General features: G+C 42.7%; 1 protein-coding gene across 1 annotated transcript in view; it reads right to left on the bottom strand.

Annotated features, from left to right (window-relative positions):
* The window catches only part of bmpr1ba (bone morphogenetic protein receptor, type IBa), a 504,629-nt gene that overhangs the window by 195,394 nt on the left and 289,594 nt on the right, over nt 1-19,641 (bottom strand). The gene's annotated exons all lie outside the window — the stretch shown is intronic.

The following is a 19,641-nucleotide window of genomic DNA, read 5'->3' as shown; positions in this document are numbered from 1 at the left end:
GATTGCTGTTATGCAAATGTAAAGTCATCATTGTCTGATAGGGCAATAGGGCTGCTCACCCATTGGATAGAGAGACAACTTGTGGTGTTTTAACCTACGGGTCACCATGCCTCAGGTGAGGGGAAAGTCCTTCATGATAACTTCATCCAGTGGGGGAATTAAACTCTCTCTCACTGTTGGCATCATGCACCAGCCATCCAGCCAACTGAGATAACCAAACTATATTTGGTTCAAAGCAAGAGGCTATTCTCATTATGTCTCACGAACACTTGTTTTTCTATCACTGCTAACCAAATAGGCCCTTTGACATCACCAGGGAAAGAGGATGTTGGCAACAGACTACCGCAACCACAAGCTAATTGTGGTTCGCAACACAGCATATTCAGAAAAGGGAAAGGAGAATGGCTCAGGGAAAGACTCTCAAACACATAGCCAGACTGCTCAGGGTCAATAGAGACCGTAAAAGAATGAACGTCAATCTCCCAGTGAGAACAAGCCGCAGATTCATCATTTTATGTGGAGTTTGCACATTCTCTCCATTTCTGCGGGGGTTTCCTCCGGCTGCTTCGGTTTCCTCCCACAGTGCAAAGATTACATTAGATTACTTCCAGTGTGGAAACAGGCCCTTCAGCCCAACAAGTCCACACCGACCCGCCAAAGCGCAACCCACCCAGACCCATTCCCCTACATTTACCCCTTCATCTAACACTACTGGCAATTTAGCATGGCCAATTCACCTAACCTGTACATTTTTGGATTGTGGGAGGAAACCGGAGCACCCGGAGGAAACCCACGCAGACACGGGGAGAATGTGCAAACTCCACACAGAGAGTCGCCTGAGGCAGGAATTGGACCCAGGTCTCTGGCGCTGTGAGGCAGCAGAGCTAACCACTGTGCCACCATGCCGCCCATAAGATGTGCAAGGTTAAGGTGGATTGGCCATACAAAATTGCCGCTAGTTTTCAGGAATGTGTAGGTTAGGTGCATTAATCAAGGGGAAGTGTAGGGTGGGGGAATGGGTCTGGGAGGGTTAGTCTTCGGAGGGTCAGTGTGGACTTGTTGGGTCAAATGGTCTGTTTCCACACTGTAGGGATTCTATGATTTCACATCAAACTTACAGACCATTCCTTCCAACTGCTCAAAGTTTATGCTGTCCACACTCCAACTAACACCAACTGGGCCACCATTTATTACCCACCCCGAATTGTCCTTGAGAAGGTGGTGCTGAGATACCTTCTGCAGTTCAAAGATTTTTATCCCAGCAAGGCTGAAGAAACGGTGGTGTAGTTATGAGTCATGACAGTGAGTGGTTTGGAGGGAAATGTGTAAATGGTGTTTCTCTCATGCATCTGCTAACGTTGTCCCTCGAGGTAGGTTTGGAAGGTGCTGTCACTGGAGTCTTGCTGAGTTGCTGAAGTGTGCTGGTGTAATTAGAATTCCATTAATAGCATAGAATTAAATCCTGGAGATAAACATTGACAATACAACTGATATTGATATTGGTAAAAACCCACCTAGCTCACTAGTGTTCTTGAGGGAAGTCAAATTTGCCAACTTTACCTGATCTGGCCTACACATGATTCCAGGTGCTTATGTGTCTTTTAAGTGCTCTCTGAAGTGACTCAGCAGTTGTATCTAACTGCTACAAATCTGATAAAATGAATGAAACTGGATCTATGACCTGGCATCAACCTAGGCCCGGGAAACAATAAGCACACACAGAGCACTGTGGACCCTGAACATTCCTCCTTACCAACATCCTGAGGCTTGTGCACGAATTGAAAGAGTTGTCCTCACAGATTAGTCAAGCAACAGTCCAATCTAATCATTCTCATGGAATTGTACTGTGCAGACAATGCCCCAGAGACCATTGTTACTATCTTTGTGCATGTCTTGTCCCACCGCTAAGACAGACCTTCCAGGTGTGGCAGCACAGTGATATACAGTTTCATGGGGTTGCTCTAGAAGTCCTCAACATTGACACTGGACCTCATGGGGTGTCATGGAATCAGGTCCAAAACGGGCAAGGGAATCTGCTGATTATCACTTGCAATTCCCTGTTTAATTATGTCTCACAGTCAGTATGTCGCTATACATTTATTATCACTGCATCGTAGCATGCATCTGGCCTGGGGAAATGAAGGTCTCAGACTCCATCTTACCTCAGATCACTTGAAGCAATACACTCTATTGGAAGCAGGCTATTCTGCTTAATGTTAACCCAGATACTTATGTCTGGAAGAATGCAACGTTTACACACAATAGCAAGACGTAATAAAAGCTTGTTAGACTCTTCTGTGCCACAATATCCACAATATTTTTTTGTAGACTATAATGTAATCATTGCTAGATTAGGTAAAATATTTGTTAGATGCAAAACCACACACCATAGCAGCAAGACCTTCTTTAGAAGACTCAACTTTACTTTAGTGGTAGATATTTGGAAAACTAATCAAAACCCAAATAGATAACAGCTTTAGGCAACTTAAAATCTGGAGTGAAGGAATGTTTCTTACTCTGTAAGTATAGACAGCTGACTAGATCTGTAAAGAGGATATTAACCACCAAGAAAACAGAGTTGGCTGTTTTTCTCTGCATGGATGCTGTCAGATCTGCTGAGTTTCTCCAGCACTTTCTGGTTTTGTCTCAAAGCTAATTTCTTTTTGCTTTTGTGATAAAAAGAGCACACTTGAGCCGGGACACAGGTCAACGTAATGCAGCATAGCAAGCTAGAATGCTCTGCTCCTGACAGTGACAGAAGAGTTTGTTACTTTCATCATAATCCCTTGTGCCAAAAGCTGAAGAGTCTTTTTGTTTTCATTGAGGAAGGAGCAGTTTTAATCTACACTGACACCAAGTGAGGACACAGAGTGAAGGATGGCAAAACTTTTAAGGTGGAAACATTGGTGGTGGAAACTTCATTATGGACTGGGCTGAAAATGCACTGCTGGAAAAGTGCAGCAGGTCAGGCAGCATCCAAGGAACAGAAGATTCAACGTTTTGGGCATAAGCCCTTCTTCAGGAATGGACTGGGCACCTACTAACCTCTTTACTGAATTACACCTCTTCAAACAACATACACAGTTCCACTTTCCAGATCTAACAAGAGGCAATCTTGAGAAATTTCTAGAAGTTCTATCAGCAAGGTGGGGTTTCGCAGAGTTAACCTTCTGTTCCTTCCAGAGGTCCTTGAGGATTTGTCAAGGTAGGAATCAACTTCCAAATTACTGGATCATACAGGCTGCAGTCCCATGGATTTACCAAGCAGTTTGTCAGGAAGTACACAACAAAGGGCCATGAGTGTGACCTTTCCAAAGAGGAACTTTCAGACAGGTTCAGCAAGTTGGCCACCATCTCCAGATCAATTAAAGCCTTTCGGAAAAAAAGTAATTTGTGCAAGAACACTGGCTAATCCCAGACTGATTCTTGGGATGGCAGGACTGACAAAAGAATAGATTTTGGATTTGTTAGGACTATACTCACTGGAGTTTAGAAGAATATGGGTGGATGGAAATCTGACAGAAACCTATAAAATGTTAATAGGACTAAAGAAAGTAAAGTCAGGAAGGATGTTCTCATGACCAGGGCATCCACAACCAGGCGTCACAATCTAAGGATATGGGTTAGGCCATTTAGGACTGAAATGAGGAGAATTATCTTCACTCGGAGATTGGTGAGCCTATGGAATTCCCAGCCGTAGTTGAGGTCAAAACCTGGGATGTTTTCAAGGACCAATTAGATATAATTCTCGGGGCTAAAGGGATCAAAGGGAGAAAGAGAGACTGGGGATTGAGTTGGATGATCATCCATGATCCTATTGAACAGCAGAGCAGGGTTGAAGGGCTGAATGATAGAATCCCACTCTTATTTTCTATGCATGTTTCTAAGAAGGGTCACACATGACTGGAGGCTGGCTGCAAGCATGAAGCCATAATGGCTGGCCAAAGATGATTACATGCTGTAGTTACAGCCAACAGTATGCTCCAGTCTGCAAAGTGCACCAAACCAGCAAGATCTGTAGGAGACACAGTTTGTAGCACTTACCCAAAACTTGTCCAGCTTTTCTTGATGTCAGCAAAGTATGTGGCACCAAGGGATTTTGTGGCACACGTGGGCAGGAAATCCAGTTTCAAAGGCCAATCCAGCCCCCAGAATGAAAGACAAGTGATCAACATGATGGTATAACACCACAACGAAGGCGGCAAGAGGTGGTAAGAAGATGCACAAACACAAACATATCAAGAGGTTCAGAGTCAATGAAGCAAAAAGCAAACATTAAAAGATGACCAAATGTCCAATATGGTAACCTCACACACAACATCAGTGGTATAAGGGGGTCAAAAGTTTTTATAACCAATAAATGTTGTATACCCTGAAAAGGCATGATGGCACACTCTAAAAGCTAAAATTAATTTCGGAGCCAGCGTTGACCTATTAACATCCCGAAGTATTTGTACCTCAGCAAGTGGTGCTCCACACTATAATCAATCCACTGTGTAATGGACCACCAATTCTGTGCACTGGCAGCACCATACCACAATGCCAATTTAGCTGACTTTCTAAAATTTTGGCATCCTGCAATCTTCTACCAGATTGATACCAACAGTCCAGCAATGGACGGGCTACCATACGCACAGATCTTCATACAGTCACAATTCATTAGATTCAAACCACACCCAATGCAGTGGTACAGACCATGTCTGATGCAATCAGAATAGCCATTGACCTAAATGCCTGTACCCAGACAGACTTGACATGAGCAGCAGTTTGCAGCCTGATGCTGTATTGCATCTTAAGGATGAGTCAACTGGCAACTGCTGATGATGAACTGGTACACGGATTGTAAAAGATCACCATTGAGGCATGACCTGCCCATAATGAAGATATACCTGAGAGGATTTGTTTATTTTGCTCAGGGATTATCATGACAAGTCATTTTCAAAGACAAACAAGCTCTAAAATAAAAACTAAGCATGAATATATCCCATGCATGCTATACCAAGTGCGTATGGGTCCTGAATGAACCTGCCTGAGCCATTAACAATAACAGTGACCAATGCATGTGTCCTTGTGGAGACAAAGCTCATTGTATTGTGTGGCACTACCACACTGTTGAACTGGACAGATTTTGAACATATCTAGCAACTTAAGACTGGACATCCATCAACTACAGCAGAATTGCATTTAACCACAAAATGCAGCCCAATGGCTCAGCATATCACTCACTCTACCATTACCCCAACCCAGGGGATCAACCCAGGTCCACTGAGACATATGTGAGGGCTTGTTGTGAACAGCTCCTAAAAACAATGGGCCAAACTAATGAGGTTACAACACAGGACTACTTGCATGCCAAACTTCGGAAGTGCATAAAATAGGCAGAGTTAAGCAATCCCACAAACAACGGCTCAGATCTAAGCTTTGCAATCCTGCCATATTCAGTCATGGATAGTGGCAGACAATCAAACAATTCACAGAAGGAGGCAGACTCAACAAAGAACTCTACCCTCAATGATGGGAAAGCCATTTTCATCCATGCAAAAGTTGAACATATGATCATCCAAATTAGTAGCACAGGTTGGCCACTCAGTCTCTCCGACCTGCTCCAACAAAGCAGAAACATTTGTAAGGATCTTCAGGCAGAAGTGCTAAGTGGGTGCTCCATCTTGGAATACCCCTGAGGGCCCCACAACCTAGAAATTCTCAAGTATTGCTGGGACTTTGTTCATCCGGAGAACTGAAAGCAATTCCATCACACTCCTGACTTGTATCTTCTCGATGATAGCCATGATTTCAGATATCAGGAGGTATTCACTGCAGGTTCACAGCCTTTGACCTATTCTTCTAGGTACAGTATTTCTATGGCTAGTGCAGTTCAGTTTCTGATCAATGGATGTTGAGAGAGAAGGACTCTGTTTTTTTAAAAATATTCATTGATAGCTCACAGGCATTGCTCATTAGCTAACATTTACTGTCTATTCCTAATTTGCTCAGTGGGTCCTTAAATGTCAACCACATTGCTGTGGGTCTGGAGTCACATGTAGACTGGGAAAGGATGGCAGTTTCCATACTTAAAGAACATTCGTGAATCAGATGGGTTTTATCGACAGTCGACAATGGTCTCATGACTCTTAGTTCCAGATTTGCATGTAGAATGAACTGCCAGTAGATGCGGGTGCATTGAAAAGACATTTGGATAAGTTCATGAATAGGAAAGGTTTGGAGGGATATGGGCCAGTTATAAGCAAGTGGGACCAGTTTAGTTAGGGAATATGTTCAGCATGGACTAGTTGGACTGAAGGGTCTGTTTCCATGCTGTATGACTCTATGTCACACAGTCTTCAAGTGGAAGGAAAGTTGCCTACTATGAGGTCCCAGTAGAGGAAGACATCTCATTGTTAGATCCTGATTTTCTTTGTCATTGTATTCAAGTAGCCAATGTACCAGGGTATCACATAACAAACCACATTTTACTGTCAAGGCAATTTTCCCATCCTGTTAAGACTCAGTCGTGGTTTATCGTTTACCACTGACAATTAAATAGCCCCTTAGAGCCAGCGTAGAAAGGAGGATTTGTCACACCACCATTTGCTAAGACAAGGCAACACTGGTTGGTATCACAAAGTTTGACAATCCTTTCATTCCCTGAGTACATATAAATCTTACCACCTATCATCCATCTATTAATCAATTATTAACCTATCGATCTTAGTCTTGAATATCCTGAACATCCACAATCTTCTGAACAGGTGAATTCCAAATATTCACCACTCTCTGACTGGAGAAAGTTCACCTCCCCTCAGTTCTGAGAGACTGACCCCTGACTGTGAGACTATTGCCCTGTGTTCTGAACAACCCAGCAATTCTCTCAGCCTTGACCCCACCAAGCCCATTAAGGTTTTAATGTTTCAAACAGGACTCTTCATTCTTCAGAACTCGAGGGAGCATCTGCTGAGACAATGCAATTGTTCCTCATCAGAAAATCCCCTCATCCCAAGAATTAATCGAATGAACCTTTGTTGCATTTCCTCTGGGATAAGTATATAATATCTTAAGTAAGGAAAGCAAATCTACACTCTGGGTGTGGCTTCATCAATATCCCAAATAATTACAGGGAGAATTCTTCACTCTTATATTCTTACCCTTTGTAACAAAATGTTAAAGGTTCTACAACACAATTTCAAGATTTTGTAAGTTTGGTTCTCACATGTTACCTGGTATACGAGAGACCAGATGCTTAACAGGACCCAGTCTGGCTTTTACATTTGACAGATAACTTTTGGCTGAGTTTGACTCCTCTACTGTAATGTAGCAATTGAAGATATAAGGTTATTGGAGTGCATCGACCCATGTTCCACAGAAATCACTGCCCATTGTTTGCTAGTTGTCCATTTGCCACCAGGTGTGGCCTAGCATGAGAGAGAACTGAAGTTTAAGATTAACATACCTTCCGGTGACACATTGATGGGCCTGTGACTTACTGGGGGCCCACTGGCCTAATGGCTTTGGTACTGACATAAACCTCTACAGTTTGGAGTTCAATTCCCAAAATGACAAGGTATAAAACTGCATGAGCAACAGAAAAAAACAAACAGCACAATAAAAGCTGTTGAATCAATAAAGTCCTGCAGAAAGGCAATCTATTCTTTCTGTACAGTCTGGCCTACACAGGATTCCAATCCCACAGCATGAAGTTGACTCTTAATGACCTCAGGGCTGGTACATGGTGCCTTGCACACAAACAAATAACAAAGAAAGAATTTGTTAAAAATCTGACTTCATGGGCCAGTTGCACTAATGATAAAGTTCAGCTATAAAGGTTTCTGCAGTACCTTAGGAATATTTCACCAAACAATCACAGAGTTTTTAGAATTTATAATGAAGGTGATTTGGACAAGTCAAACTTGGCTCCCTCTCAACAGTGTCAGCTGAAATTTGGCATAAATACACTTCTTTCAGTGCTAATGTTAATCTCTTCCCACCTCACTCACACTGACTGGTGGCTATTGCTCGCAGATTACTGCTGTCCCTTCTGAGTAAGTCAGTTGTGAGTTCAAGCCCCCATTTGAGAAACCCAGGCTGACACTTCAGTGTCGAGCCAAGGGAGTGCAGCACTGTCGGAGATGCTGGCTGTCAGCAAAATGAGACCCTCTCCTCTCAGAAAGGGATAGGGGGTGAGAAAGAGCATAAGAAATTCTTCAAGGAACAGCAAGCAAGCTCTGAGTCTCTCAACCAAGATCAGGTAGCAACAAATAATGTGCTTTGTGTATCATCGTAGTTTGTGGGACCATGCTCCACAAAAATTGTCAGCTGGGTTTTCCACATTACCTACTCAAGATTTTTTTTAATCACAGGTAAGTTTATTCTTGACCGAGAAGCCCCAGCTCTTTCTACAAACAACTAAAATGTCAAAAAGCAGCAATGCCCTTTTTTTAATTCTCTGGTGGGACATGGATGTTGCTGACTGGGCTTTATTGACCATTTATTGACCATTCCTACCTGCCCCTGAGAAGATGGGGGTGAGCTGCTTTCTTGAACCACTGCAGTCTCCTATAGATAAACCACAATGCCTTAGGGAGGGAGGATTTTGCCTCAGCAACAGTGAAGAAAGCAAAACATTTCCAAGTCCGGATAGTGAGTGGCTTGCAAGGGAACTTGCAGGTGGTGGTGTTCCCATGTATTTGGTCCCCTTGCCTTTCTAGTCAGAATTAGTTTTGGGTTTGGGAGGTGCTGTCTAAAGAGACTTGGTGAATTCTGCAGTGCATCTTAGAGATGGTACGAACTGCTGCAACTGACCGTCAGTGGTGGAGGGAACAGACGCTTGTGGAGATGATGCCAATCAAGAGGTCTGCTGTGTCCTGGTGACCATATCTGGTTATGAAAAGCAGCAAATTGCTTCTCGGAGTTTCAGCAAGAGAGATTATTACACCATTCTGTCTTATAGATCCTTTATGTCCGTTGAAATCCCAACTATCCCCAATGCCTACAAAATAATGGCTATCAACAGCTGGACTTTTAAAGCCACAACAGCAAGTGAGCAATCATTCGTTTTCAATGTTGGATTCGTTCCCCAGAGTGATGGAACAACAAATATACCGATCACAAACAACCCTGTTAACTCTTCCATTTTGCGTGCAGTGTGGTTCTGTTTTAAGTTCTTGAGGGCTTTGGTAATCGGAAGCTAAGCAGAACTCAGCTACAAACTCGTTGCTTCAACCATCCTTCAAACAAAGGAAAGGGAAGATTGCCAACCTGCAGGATGCCACTGTCTGTGGTATAATTCAATTTTAATATTTCATGTGTTCCTTGAAGCTGTTTTAAAACCATGCACAGGAAAATCGATATCATGCAGCACTAATTAGGGAAAATATATGTCAGACTCAAAAGAATGTTTGATCGTTATTGTATTCCCATTGATTTTAGTTAATCAAGTCGGTGAAATCGTCACGATAAATAGTGAGTGAACCCAATAATGTTTTCTCTTTTTTTCCAGTTTTGTACTTAGGTGTAGCATTAATCTATAGAAAGATACAAAATGTTACTAATTCATAGATTTATTTCTCGTTGGCTAGACTTTGTGGTGCTCTCCACTGTCATTGTGACCAGACAGTTCTGAAGCTAATTATTTTTCCAATATTATTACCTCCCCTCCGTTTAGCAACTTGTACTAGCCCAAGCCAGTAGATTATCCAAGATGTTTATTACCTATTGCTTGGAGATGCTCCTGACAAGCAAGATTTAACGTGACCTTCTTCGAATACATATAAGCAGTCAGCATGCCAACTTGAAAGGTATTCAAATGGGCTCCTGAAATCCTATAGAAGAGAACGTTTCTAACACACGCTGTGGAAGCCAGATGTAAATGGTCACTTCATCGTGAAGTTCTACAAATGACACTTTGTGGGTGTTAAATCGAGAAGGTTTCAGGGTGATGTGGAATTCTCAACCTCAGTCCTTGGCAGGTGACCTTGTGACAGAAATACTGAAGGCAAACATGTACAGAAATCAGACAACACAGGTTACAGTCCAACAGGTTTATTTGAAATCACAAGATTTCGGAGCGTTGCCCCTTCATCAGGTAAAGTGAAGGCAAACATGTGATTAGCACAGCTGCCTCACGGCGCCTGGGACCCGGGTTCGATTCCACCTTCGGGTGACTGTCTATGTGGGGTTTGCACATTCTCCTTGTGTCTGTGTGGATTTCCTCAGGGTGCTCCAGTTTTCCTCCCACAGTCCAAACAATGTGCAGGTTTAGGTGGCTTGGCTATGCTAAATTGCCCATCAAGTCCAGGGATGTACAGGTTCAGTGGGTTGGCATTACAGAGATAGGCTAGGCAGCTGGGATGCTCTTCGGAGGGTTGGTATGGACCAATGGGCTAAATGGCCTGCTTTCCACACTGTAGGGATTTGATAAGTTTTTGAAAATGCTGTTCAGTCAATTATGGCATTTCTCCAGGTGGCTACTCCTGGTACATTGTGGCATTTGCCACCTTTACCAGTGTGTGGGACTGGGCAAGGGTTGCTTGAGATAGTTCGCTGCCACCAATCCTCTTGTGCGTTTGCTTTGTCTTGGGTCTATCCAGCGATACAGACTGGGTTCCTGAACAGAGACGGACTGTTATGCCCTCTTTCTGCGCCATACTATCTGTGCGTGTGGAAACACAGCAGCTGCTGAAACAGAGATGTGCAACTAAACTACTTAGCTCATTGCAACTGTCATAGGTTGGAAACCTTATTTGTCAGAACAGTTTAAACAAATGATACCATCCCTGCCCTCCTCACAGTCTCGCTCTGAGAGTGCAAAGGGAGGTGTGAGCAGCAAACACACCTCCAGTGTGCAAGACATAGCTCGTAACAAACCTAACAACTCAACCAGCTTCACTTCAAAGAAATGGTCGTTTTGAGTGTTTTGCTTTTACTTCAAAAGGATTCAAACCATCCTAAATTATAAGCTCCTTGGTCACGGGCTGAAACTTTCATTCCCAAGATTGTTAGGCTTAAGGGGGAAACTGCAGTTCGGTCTTGGTGATTTCTCTTTCAATGCATCTTCTATTTCTGTCCAGAGGTTTATATTTCTGAACAGAACAGGTTTCATTTTGATGACAGAGTGTCCTCAAACATTTCAAACAAATTATCCTGCTCTGTAACCTCTGCCCCAGTCTAAGAGTGTGTTTGGCATACATTCCACATTCTGTGCTGGTAGTGCATTAAGTTTATAAACAAAACTATCTTTAAAGGGGTTAAAAAGCTTCTTTGTATTTACTTTAAGCTTCTTTTGTACATTTCCGATGTTTAAAATAGGAGAAGCTTTTAATTCGGAACCCGGAAAAGCACTAAGGCAAACAGCACTCCACTTCACAACTTGAAGTGATAACATAGATTAATGCACTTCCTAAAATACTGGCAGTAAATGTTATCTTGCTGAAGTTCTTACACTGACCTACATTGCCTCTCCAGCCATCAGCTCCAACTCAACCATGCTCCACACAAGCTTCTCACACTGCTCTTCATCTCAATCTCCCCCTCTGTCCTTCTATCCCTCTCTACCTCCTGTGTTTGCCCACAACCCCTTGAATGCATCCATACTGCCTGCCTCATCTATGCCTTGTAATATCGACTTCAGCATTCCCACTGGTCTCTGGGTAAGGGGGTCTGTCCTGACTTCCTGAATGCTCACCCCACTTGCTACAGGATCGAAAAGAGGTACAATTTCATTCAAACAAATACATGACCCTCTGAAGAGAGATGTGAGGCTATCCACCGTGAGCAATCCAGACTAATACACTCACCATTGGAACCAGGTGGACGACTTCATAATGGGTTTGCAATCCCAGCTGGTCACAAAACAAACCTGCTCCACACACACTCGGGGGGTGGTGACAATCTGTTATGAAAGTGTGTCATTTCTGTTAGCGTGCTGCGGTTTATTTAAACATGTTTCTCCAGAAGTAAATTGTGACAGTTTTATCAGAATTTTGGGACACTTAACAAATCCCCACTATCATGGGATGGTGAGGAAGGGCAACTTGGCTCCCTCTTTAATCCCCATGTCAGCTCAGTCGTGGCAAGTATATTTTATTTCCTTTATTTAAATCAACCTGTTCAGAGATAGAACATAGAAACATACAGCGCAGTACAGGCCCTTTGGCCCTCGATGTTGCACCGACCCAAGCCCACCTAACTTACACTAGCCCACTATTCTCCATATGTCTATCCAATGCCCGTTTAAATGCCCATAAAGAGGGAGAGTCCACCACTGCTACTGGTAGGGCATTCCATGAACTCACGATTCGCTGAGTAAAGAATCTACCCCTAACATCTGTCCTATACCTACCACCCCTTAATTTAAAGCTATGCCCCCTAGTAACAGCTGACTCCATATGTGGAAAAAGGTTCTCATGGTCAACCCTATCTAAACCCCTAATCATCTTGTACACCTCTATCAAGTCACCCCTAAACCTTCTTTTCTCCAGTGAGAACAGCCCCAAGTGCCTCAGCCTTTCCTCATACGATCTTCCTGCCATACCAGGCAACATCCTGGTAAACCTCCTCTGCACCCGTTCCAGTGCCTCCACATCCTTCCGATAGTATGGCAACCAAAACTGCACACAATACTCTAGATGCGGTCGCGCCAGAGTCTTATACAACTGCAACATGACCTCAAGACTCTGGAACTCAATTCCTCTACCAATAAAAGCCAGTACGCCATAAGCCTTCTTCACAGCACTATTTACCTGGGTGGCAATTTTCAGAGATCTGTGTACATGGACACCAAGATCCCTCTGCTCATCCACACTACCAAGTATCTGACCATTAGCCCAGTACCCCATCTTCTTGTTACTCTTACCAAAGTGAATCACTTCACACTTACCTACACTGAACTCCATTTGCCATCTTTCTGCCCAGCTCTGCAGCTTATCTATATGCAGGATGTTATGACACACGTCTGGAACAGTTAGAACGTGATCTGGACCTTCTGGGCAAATAGATAGGCACATCAGCACCATGCCACAGAGCTTTGATTATATATAACAATATATATCACTTTCTATGGGGCAGGAATTAGAGTTATAGAGTCATAGAGATGTACAGCGCAGAAACAGACCCTTCAGTCCAACTCATCCATGCCAACCAGATTTCCTAAATTAATCTAGCCCCATTTGCCAGCACTTGGCCCATATCCCCCTAACCCTTCCTATTCATATACCCATCCAGATGCCTTTTAAATGTTGTAATTGTACCAGCCTCCACCACTTCTCATTCCATACACGTACAACCCTCTGCGTGAAAAAGTTGCCCCTTAGGTCCCTTTTAAGTCTTTCCCCCTACCCTAAACCTATGCCCTCCAATTCTGGACTCCCCCACCCCAGGGAAAAGACCTTGCCCATTTACCCTATCCATGCCCCTCATAATTTTGTAAACCTCAATAAGGTCTCGCCTCAGCCTCCGACGCTCCAGGGAAAAGAGCCCCAGCCTGTTCAGCCTCTCCATACAGCTCAAGCCCTCCAAACCAGGAAAAATCCTTGTAAATCTTTTCTGAACTCTTTCAGGTTTCACAACATCCTTCCTATAGCAGGGAGAGCAAAACTGAATGCAATGTTCCAAAAGTGGCCGAACCAATGTCCTGTACAGCCACAACATGACCTCCCAACTCCTGTACTGAATACTCTGACCAATAAAGGCAAGTTATTGAACCCAGAACATCTGTCTGAGAGGTAAGGATACTGCATTACAAGATCTTTAAACATAATCACATAATCTCCTGTGTTGGGATTGAACCCATTTCCCCTGATCATTCATCTGAATGCCTGGATAACTATATCCTAGTGACAACACCACATCAACAATGTCTCCCATTTTCCTTTAATTGCAGCTATCACACATCAATTAAAATGTAAATAATGAAATCAGAATGATTAAGCAAATTCCCAGAATTTCTTGAGTGAAAAGTGGTATTTTATTACAGGCTAATCCCAAGAGAGAATATTAAAACGTAATATCAACCAAATACATAAACACAGGTAATAAATTTACAAGAAGAGTAGAGAGGGTGCTTAGTACAAACAGGACAACCAAAGCAAATGCTGTTCAAAGTAGGAGACAGTAAGGACCTGCAGATGCTGGAGTCAGAGCCTGTAGATGTGAAGCTGGAAAAACACAGCAGCCCAGACAGCATCTGAGGGACAGGAAAGTCAACGCTGCAGGCTGAACGTTCTTGCTCCCCTGAAACTATCTGACCTGCTGTGCTTTTCCAGCTTTATATCTATTGACTGCAGTTTAAGGTTCTTGGGAGTCCTCGCTTTGAGAGAGTGAAATTGGAGTGCCTGATTCTTTAACCGTCTTATTATAGCACAGCCCCACACATAGAAACTTGGAGTAAGAGTCAGCTAATCATTCCCTCATGGAGCTCTGCCATTCAGTATGACCGTAGTTGATCCTCTACCTCAATTCCAAATTCTCACTTTCTCTTAATACCCTATCATGCCTTTAATATATAAATATTTATCCATCTCTTTCACAGATACAACTATTAGACTCACATCTAATTCTAAATTTTATCAAGTCCCACCATCGTGGATTACTAGTCCCATGACAATACCACCTCACCATCTGCACCAATGAAATGCAGCATTGCTTTGGGGCATCCAATGTGCAGATTGGAAGAAGTTCACAGAAGACCTTCACTGTGTTACTTGTGAAACGACGCATGCAGCGTTTCACAGGACATGTGACTCCTGTTCTAACAGCAACATGATTGATTCCTCCTCAATCAATTAGGGCCAACAAAGGTCTGTTGGAGGTGATCTGCTGGATCAGGATCATGTCTGAATTACCTGGTGAGATCAGAGATACCGGTCTCTGAGTGGCTGATGAATGAGGCCTAATTAGACCATGGATGAGTTCTCCACCTCAGTCCATTCCCACCCCACTCCCTGATTTCATGGGAGTCAGCATTCCTGCCAGTGGGAATGGGATTTTTGCTTCATTATTCATTTACGGGATGTGGGTGTTGCTGGATTGCCCAGAGGGCAGATAAGAATCAAACACATTACATTGGGATCCGTAGTCATATGTAGGTCAGACCAGGGAAGAAAGGCAGATTTATTGCCCTAAATGGTATCAGTGAACCAGATCAATTCTTACAACAAATAACAGTACTTGCATTCAAACTAGCTTTTTAATTCCAGATTTTTATTGAATTCAAATTTCACCATCTGCCATCATGGGATTTGACCCTCTATTCCCAGAACATTAAAAATCAAAAGAATTGTGGATGCTGGAAATCAGAAACAAAACAGAAATTGCTGGAAAAGCTCAGCAGATCTGGGCTATATCTGTGGGAAGAAATCAGAGCAAACATTTTAGATGGAGTCATCTTTCCTCAGAATTGAGAAAGGATCTGAGGCTCACTTGACATGAAATGTTAACTCTGATTTGTCTCCATTGATGATGCCAAGACCTACTGAATCTTTCCAGCAATTTCTGTCTTTGACCTCAGAACATTAACCTGGGGTTCCAGTTTCTTCTGTCTCCATACACATTTATTTTGCAGTATGCTGACCAGAACTCTACATAGTACTGCAAATGTAACCACAGCGAAATGCAAGTTTGACATATCTTCCATGCTTTTCAATTCAATTCCTTGAGCAATAATCTCCATCAATTGTTTTGCTTTCTCTTTTATCAGCCTATCAATGTCTGTCATTAGTTTTAATGACTCGGTGGAGGTGGGGGGGGGGGGGGGGAGAAGGAGGGTGGAATTTTGTTTCCATTCCTGTCTGAGACACTTCGAAGGGAAAAAAAAATCCCAAACATTCCACAAAGCCAGGTGTGGCTCCCGCATATGGCAGCAGCACATTCAAAACAATCTTCAAATGCATTTAAGCAAATTGTCATTTTGGAATGTGAAACCAGCGCTTATATTGTACCATGGCATTCAAAAACGAAAGAGGCGATCAGTGGCAGAAGAATTAAAACTGAGACAGCTTCCTCTGTATTGTTTTTAACTCTTCTTTGCTCGCCTTGATGTTGCCATCTTTCGACACATTAGCTGGACGTTATTAATAAAGTAACTCAGCAAAGCTCAATTTGTCTGAGAGCTGACAGCAATTTTAATTTCTTTCAAAACAAAAAAAAAGTGGACTGACGAAAGTTCAAAACGTTCAATAAATTTTTCGGACAGTATGCTTTGCCAGTCCGAGACTGAATTTACAGAATTATCGCCTCTCCCAAGAGACATTAAGAGAAGTAGCAATCAATTTCCAAAAGTCAGCCAATACCTCAACAGACCTCATCAGGATTGAACACATGAGCTATCAATCTGTTCACCAGCATTCAGCCCATGCTCATTTACTGGGATGGTGGGAATGTCATCACCAGATCAGAATCAGAAGGGGATCCCTGCATCAGCTGGCGTTTAGACCCAGGGGTGGAGATACATTATATCCTGCTGGCTAATGAAGAGGCTGCTGTCTCCCTGCATACACCCACACACTCACACCTGGAAGAGCCAATGAGAGACCAGGCAGCTCAGCAACGCCATTGTTGATGGCGTGCATTTCTAGGACTGCAGCTTCAATGTGCTTCAACAGCCCGGCATCCCTGAAAAGGGAGAAACGGGATAGGGGTATGCCATTGCCGGCAGCAACCATCCCTCTGAGCTGCGTGGCCGTTCACTTCATGCCCAAGAGCAAAGTCCACACAGACGAAACAAAATCAATCAGAATGTTGACCAGGATGGCCTTCACTGATCAGGGAGCTTGCAAATCTTGTCATTTTATACCTCATTTCAATTTCCCTTCAACCTGCTTAATTCCAAAGAAAACAATGCCTGTTTATTCAAACTTCCCTTATCACTAAAATCCTGGCAATATCCCTGCAAATCCTTTCTGTACCCTCTCTATTGCCCTTTATCCTGTGTTGTAGCACCAGAACAATATGCAGTTCCCTAACTGTGGCCCAATTAGTGTTTTATGAAGTCATGGCGCAATCCCCTTGTTCTTATTACCTTAGCTTTGGCCAGTGAAGGAAATGGAAAATCCAGTGGGAGTCCAAAAAGACTTCTGGGTTCAGTACATAGATCTTTAAAATGCCATGAACAAATGCAGAAATAATCAAGGAAGCTAATGGAATGCTGGCAACTATATCTATCAGACTGATGCACAAGGATGTAGATGTTATGCTGCAGTTATACGAACCCTGGTTAGACCCCACTTGGTGTACTATGCGCAGATCCGGGCACCACACCTTTGGAAGGATGGATTGGCCTTGGAGAGAGAACAGCGTAGGTTTACAAGAATGATACCTGGACTTCTGGGACGAGGTTATCAGGAGAGATTATATAAATTAGGTCTGTTTTTTTTGATAGAATGTGCAAGGTTCAGAGGTGATTTAATTTGAAGTCTTCAAGACGTTAACAGGAAAAGACAGGGTAAATAAAGAGAAACTATATCCACTGTTGGGGATTCTTGAACCAAGGATATAGACTGAGGATTAGGGCCAGACCGTTCAGGAGAGATGTTAGGAAGCATTTCTGTCACAAAGGGTGGGAGAGGTTTGGAACTCTCTTGTACAAACAGCAGTGATGCTGGATCAGTTGTTAATTTTAAATCTAATTTTGTTTTAGCAAAGATATAAAGGGATATGGGTGAAAGGCAGGTGTATGGAGTTAAATTGCATTGAATGGTGGAACAGGCTCAAGGGCTGAATGGCCCACAGCTATATCTATGTTGCAAACCCCTATACTTTCTCCTGTATTAACTTGAGTTAAATCTTTTTAGACACATCAGTTCAAAGACCTAGACTAACAGTCTGGCGAACGGGCTCAGATCACACACAGATAGTTTGGGGATTTGAATAAAATCTGGAAATAAAAAGCCAGCATTAGAAAAAGCAGGAAATGGATTTTCACGACAATCTAACTGGCTCCCTGAGGTTCTTTGGGGAAGGGAGTCAGTCACTGTGTTAGTGTGGTTATTGTAGGGTTGACTCTTAACTTCCTTCTAAAGCAGCCAAGCAAGCCACTCAGTTTTAACAAACCATGACAAAGAACCACATCTCCACCATCAAAGACGAAGGTCACTCACTCACTCCTTTGCAAGGAAATTGGAGATTGACAGTAAAAGGCAGCTTTATCACTGATCACCACATCCGGAGGATAATTAACAGGAAAATCAAACCACATTCACACCAATATGCCATAGAGCAGAAAACAGCCTCTTTTCATATTAGCTTATTAGATGTAAGCTCACAAGCATCTGAATGCTGAGGAAACCTTGAGTGAGACCCATTCTAACTGCAACTATTTCACACCTTGACGTATTACAGTGCAGACTGCCATCTAGTGCAGTAATTGGGGATCCTGGTAAACCAAAAATAGGAGTAGATTCTTGATCCAGTATGGGCAACATTGGATTCACACCACATTATGGAGGCAAAACCTTTTACAATATGGCTATTTAAGTCAATGTTGCCATGCAGTCTTGAATCTATGGAGTGAATAGGAATATGTAAATGCCTAGATGTGCTTTATATGTCAAGCTCTTCATTCTCACTATATTGTCCTGCACTATCATCAAGCTAAAATTAATCCTTAATGAAAACAAATAATTGCTGGAAGTACATAGCAAATCTGTCAGCACGCATGGAGTCAGAAACAGAGTTAATATTTCAGGTTGATCACCTTTCATCAGAACTGAAAGAAGTTAGAGATGGAACACATTTTGATCAAGTACAGACATAGAACAAGGAAAAGGGAAGAAAGACTATCTGTAAAATGCTGGAAGACAAAAGGGATGATAGTGCAAGGCAACAGCAGATGGGCATTAATCAGGTAAAGAAACAGTGAAAATGTAGCAGTGAAAATGACAAAAGTAGAAGCATTAGCAGCACGTGCGATTTCAACATCAAAAGGGGGCAGTGATTACAATCTGAAATTGACAAAAGTAAATTGGATGCAATGATTACAATTTGAAATTGGTATAGTGATTACACTCTGAAATTGCGAACCGTGATTACAATCTGAAATCGGGAACAGTGATTACAATGTGAAATTGGGAACAGTGATTACAATCTGTAATCGGGAACAGTGATTACAATCTGAAATTGGGTACTGTGATTACAATCTGAAATTGGGAACAGTGATTACAACCTGAAATCAGGAACAGTGATTACAATCTGAAATTGGGTACCGTAATTACAATCTGAAATTGGGAACAGTGATTACAATCTGAAATTGGGAACTGTGATTACAATCTGAGATTGGGAACTGTGATTACAATCTAAAATGGGAGCGATGATTATAATCTTTAATTGGTGCAGTGATCATGACCTGAAATTGCTAAAATCAAAGTTGAGGTTGGAGGTTGTAAGATGATTAATCAATAAATAATGTGTTGCTCCTTAAATGTGTTTTCAGTGTCATTAAAGACAGTGCAGAAGACCAAGGAGAGAGGGGCCAGAGTGTGAGTGGAATGAGGAATTTAAAAAGCAAGTGCCTGGAAGCTCAGATATAATGGGCAGGTGTTGCATGCCCTGTCCTTGTCTGGATAACAGACATAGGCGGAGTGGGATGTGTTTTGGGGATTGGTTCTTTCAGAATGCTGCAAGAGGATGAGAGCAGAAGATGGGTTTGGTCGTGGT

The sequence above is a fragment of the Hemiscyllium ocellatum genome, chromosome 36 (assembly GCF_020745735.1).
Source record: "Hemiscyllium ocellatum isolate sHemOce1 chromosome 36, sHemOce1.pat.X.cur, whole genome shotgun sequence".
Classification (NCBI taxonomy): domain Eukaryota; kingdom Metazoa; phylum Chordata; class Chondrichthyes; order Orectolobiformes; family Hemiscylliidae; genus Hemiscyllium; species Hemiscyllium ocellatum.
This window is presented reverse-complemented; position numbering and strand designations above follow the sequence as displayed.